This window comes from Berghia stephanieae, chromosome 4 (assembly GCF_034508935.2).
Source record: "Berghia stephanieae isolate SIO BIC M18660-M18661 chromosome 4, UCSD_Bste_1.3, whole genome shotgun sequence".
Taxonomy (NCBI): Eukaryota; Metazoa; Mollusca; class Gastropoda; order Nudibranchia; family Aeolidiidae; genus Berghia; species Berghia stephanieae.
The window spans coordinates 51,602,906-51,608,553 of NC_088363.1; positions in this window are offsets into that span (position 1 = coordinate 51,602,906).

The following is a 5,648-nucleotide window of genomic DNA, read 5'->3' on the forward strand; positions in this document are numbered from 1 at the left end:
AGACTTAGGGCAACGGATTTGGCTAGGAGTGGGAGCTATGCCTACAGTATTCTTTGTGTACAGGCAAACAACAGAAACTATGACCTAGGGCAAAGGATTTGGCGAGGAGTGAGAGTTATGCCTGTAGTATTCTTTGTGTACAGGCAAACAACAGAAACTATGACCTAGGGCAAAGGATTTGACTAAGAGAAAAAACAAGACAAACAAAACAAAAGAAACGTGATAATTCATTTAGCGCAATATCCACTAAACTTGCTCAAAGCGCTTCAGATGGTGTCCCTAGCAAACAGCAACACAACAAGTACGACGAGACATGATGCCTGTTAGGCGATATTACAATATTTTAAAAGACAGAAACAGCGCTCACGCCAAGGTATTTCATGCTACACCCGAGTACGATGAGAGAATATAAGTAAAGACTATCCAAGGACTCAACTATGCGCCACTCAGAGTGGGACTCAAACCATGGGACTCGAAGACCAACAACAATATACCGGGTACCCAAACTGGGCAACTGAAAGTCTCACACTGGCTGAGATTTGGAGTTACCATTTTAAAGGGAATCACTCTGATGGCTTACAATGCTCAGTCATTCTGAAAAATTGATTGTTTTTAAAGGTTTTACATACGGCGCTTGCAGCACATTTAGGTCATATCAGCGCCAGTAAAAAAGAAGAAAATGGGATAGCAAACATCTCTAGAATTACAATTAAAGTACACCCAAGAAAAAGAGAGACTTATGGGAATTAGTTCAAATAGGGAACAGATGTATCTAGATTTCAAGAGAACACTATCAATGTACCTAGTTTGAGACCACCTAAATGTCTCATCCTGACACAAGCACAGGCCTCCACTAAGAGGATTACACTCAATCAAATGTTTACAAAAGTAATACAGTGCATAAAAGAGAAATGATTTACACGGAAAAAATATCATCTCCCAAAAGTCTAACTATGCATTTGACTGTTTCCCTCCCACTCCCAGCCAGGGTATCCGGTCAGGGCCAGGACAAAACCAAGTAATCTCTTTCCAAGACAAAGACAGAAGCAAATTTGAAAACTGACACAGGGGTTAGAAGACTCTGTAAGTGCCTCCCCATCCACTATGGGTGGTCAGGATCGTGGGGGGAATGGAGAGATCCTACCTGGACCCTAAGAAAGCTCCTGCTCATATTGTACTAGAAAACCCGATCATCGTCGTCGGTGTCGTAGTTATCATCATCGTAATTAGCTCCATTGTCACCACCACAGCCCTCATCATCATCGTAAATTATATCACCATCACCACCACTACCACCACATTCACCACCACCATCATCATCATTATGATGATGATCATCACCATCATCATCATCATCATTATCATCATCCTCGTCTCTATTACTATTAAAGTACAACTCAGAAGACACTTTTAAAAAGTAAAATACGACTCTTTATTTTTAGCAATATAAATCTAGAAAGCTTCTTTTTACCATAAGAATAACAAGGCAAGCAAAGTAGCAACATTACGATTCAACAATTGGTATATACACACTCGAGCACGGAACTCTCTCTCTCTCTCTCTCTCTCTCTCTCTCTCTCTCTCTCTCTTTCTCCTCCGGGTGTTTCTTTCACACATACAAACACCGGTAATCAAGAGGTCTGAGGTTCGATCCTCAGTTCAGAAAAACTGATTTTTGGAGGGATGGTTTTGTTTCTTGTTTTTATCGTTCTTGCTTTGTCTGGCATTGTTACTTACATATATTTTTTCAGATCTTTATAAAACATATGAAACTTGGTTTAAGTTTTCTGATATATTGAAGGTAAAGGATACAAATGTTTTAGGTACAAGCGATTAAAATGCCATCACCTCTTGATTTAAACTTTAAACTTCGCCATCTGGCTCACAACAACATGTTACTAGTTTTTTTAGAGGTGTTATGGCGCTTGCGACATTTGCAGGTCAGTTCAGCGCCAGTAAAAAGGAAAATGATTTGGGAAAAGTTGTTAAAAGCACAAAAAGACAAAGACAGACAAAGGGAGCTAGTTCAAATAGAGAACAGAGGATTCCACGACATCAATGTGTCTATTCATATATTACCTAAAAGTCCCATCCAGGCACAAGCAAAGGATCCCGCTATACTATGAGGGATACACTCAAACGTTTACAACGTAAAACATATTCAAAACTAATAAATATATAGCATGTAGCAGAGAGAAAAGATATCATCTCTCAAAAAAAAAAGGAACTATATATTTGACTGCTTCCCTCTCAGCTAAGGATCCCAACAGGTCCATAAAACAAACGAGCAGTCTCAAACCAGAACAAAGATAGAATGCAACGTGGAAAGGGGAAAACACATATAGGGGGATAAAAGACAGCCTGTGACCTCTCGGCCCACCGTGGGAGGTCAAAAGACCTCCGACATTAATACCAAGTTGAGGCGATGGATCTCAAATAATAATAATAATAATAATAAAAATAATAATAATAATAATAATAATAATAATAATAAAAATAATAATAATAATAATAGATCTTTATTGTCCATAAATATGGCAATTTGTCATTTAGTTACACTTGTTATAACGTTATATGATAACTATAACATTGAAGAGATATTTCACTCCTCTCTCTCTCTCTCTCTCTCTCTCTCTCTCTCTCTCTCTCTCTCTCTCTCTCTCTCTTCCTCTCTTTCTTACACGCCTGCGATATACACAACATAAACATATTCATTTAATTTTCAATTCGTTACATTTGTGGCCGTTCGACATTATCATCATTATCAATTGGTCAATTAATCTCACAGTCAATCAGTCAACGCATCAATCCTTTGTTTTGCTGTACCATATGAAATATTCAACATTTTTATTGCTGATGGAACGAACGTTGATTTATACTTGTTAGTTCTACATTTAATCTGACAAAACCTTCTCCCAGATGGTAAAAGACTAAATTCATGGTATAAAATAAAAAATATGTTTTTTTTAGTGTTGGTAAATAATAAATATATATGTTTGGAAATCCAATGAACACTGATGGAAGCTCTTTTGTGTCAAATACAATACATGTACACATAAATGCTGTAGGCTGGATTATTAACTTCAGAAAACGAGATTCTGAATAACATAATGAAAGGGCAAGTTGATACAATGTCGATAAAACAACCCTTAATCAAAAATGAATATGGTATATTCATATAATATATCATATTATATTGGCATATTGAGACATATTTTCAGATAATTGTGATAAAAACATAATACAAAGTATAAGTCCATAACAACAACAACATAATAATAATAATAATAATAATAATAATAATAATAATAATAATAATAATAATAATAATAATAATAATACGTAATAATAATAATAATAATAATAATTATAATAATATAGTAATAATAATAATAATAATAATAATAATAATAATAATAATATTAATAATAATAATAATAATAATAATAATAATAATAATAATAATAATAATAATAATAATAATAACAATCTCGCTTGGAAGTCAACTATCCCATGATATCCAAACTTGAATTGTTTTAACCTTTTAACCATAATGTTGACAACTTGCCTAGCAAGGTCATCAGCTAACCAATCATTTATGAAAGGACAGTTGACATTCTGTGTCATGGAACATATAATTCGGTTTATTCTGGTTTCTGTAAGAGAAAGACAGAAAAGCACAGAGTGCATTCCAATGCCCGATCTAAAATACCAAAATACGAATTCAATTTTGGTTGGAATGATGGGTTAAAAAATTACCCAAAGCAACTTGAGCGCTCTAAAAAAAATAAAAACATTTATAAAGCGCAATATCTACTAAAGGTGCTCAAAGCTGTTTACAAGGGGTACTCAACCTACAGCATACTTAAAATGTAGGATGCGACATGATGCTTGATAAATTCCATGATATTTTTTTTCCCGACAAAGACAACATTGTTAACAACTGGGTATTCATTTTCACGAGTGAGATAAAGTGAGTAAAGATTCAACTATGCATCACTCAGAGCGGGACTCGAACCCAGAAGCTTCCCATCCAAATGAGAGTGTCATACCACTAGACCATATAGCCACATACTACATTTTGAGCAACTGTTTTATTTCACAATTTAAATACAAAAGAAAAATGAAGAATTCGGAAGTGTAAAAAAAAAAAAAGTAAATGCACATCATATTGCTTTGTAACTCCCCTTTGTGAGTTGTTAAAAACTAAATTAACATTTCATATAGTAAATGTACAAATCGTCCATTTGGTGGTGCTCTCTCTCTCTCTCTCTTTTTTTTTTGTATCAGCATTCTTGCGGTACGCGTCATCAGACTTGTTTGAGAATTCAATTGCTTTTAGAAGTATTAAGGATTATAATAGAATAATTGATGCCTTTGAGATATACGTGTACTGCAGAATTCAAACATTCTGGTTCTTCTTGGTGCAGGACAAAGGTCCAGAAAACTGTTGGAAGTTAAAAGGAGGAAACTGACCTTATATGGACCCGTTCAGAGACAAAACACCGTCCAAAAATAAGTATAAAAGGAAAAGTAGCTGGCAGAAAGGCACGAGGCAAACTCTCTGGTTTGTGGCGCTATTGATAAATGATACCTCTAAAACTCAAGAGGCCCCTTCATTCCCCATGAAACTTAGTACAAAAGAAAAGTAGGTAAGCTTAATCAGTCATATTGCTGTATAGGCAATCAGTAAGTAATTTCTACAACCAGTTAAATCACAAGTAAGTAATTAATACAAATAATTCAACAATAACAGTTTAAACCCATTTACAATAAAAGTTATAAATAAGATATACACGATGCACATTTACTTAACATTTATAAATAGGTCTTAAGTAAAGATGTGACTCTCAGCACATCATCAATAGTAATATCAACAACAGTAACAATATTAATTAAAATAATGATAATTATAGACTATAAACATAAAATCACTTGAACGTTTCGGGCACAGAAGGCTTTTCCCCATATCTAAAATTTGCTTGCAGATATAATTTTGAACAACAGTGTACTTGCAGCCAATGTAGAAGGAAATTAATATATTCCAAAACTGAAAATTTCATAATGCATAATAATGATCCTATTTTCTCAGATGCAATTGTCATTTTCATACAACAAAAAAAAAAAATAATTAAAGTATAAGCTGTGATACCTAAAAATAAAAGCAGCAATATTCAAAGACGTCATAAAGACATTTAATCCTTTGTAGAGAGAGCCAGGGACGGCTGGTAATAATGGGCAGGGTGGGCAAATACCAGCCTGTTTTTTCAAGTTATATGCTGTATTACCAGGTCCGAAATAATCAAATCTAAATTAGATAATTTCAAAAGTTACTACTTAAAATTGATACTTTGTACTGAAATCAATTTGTGTGTATTTTTGATAGATTGCGAATCACCATGCATCCCGTAATACATAAACCAGGATACGCTCCTGTTCTTTTTATCACCCCCCCCCCCCAACCACTCCACTCCACTCCGCCCACATCGTCATCTCATCGTCACGTCGCCTGACGGTGATTTTGCTGTCTGGCCTCTCTAGTACTAGGTCGGGCTAATTCAAATGAGCCCACCTTATTAACCAGTGTACACTAAATAGAGATTTTGGCAAACGAACTTTTTCTTATTTATTGCCTTACTTGTGCTGGG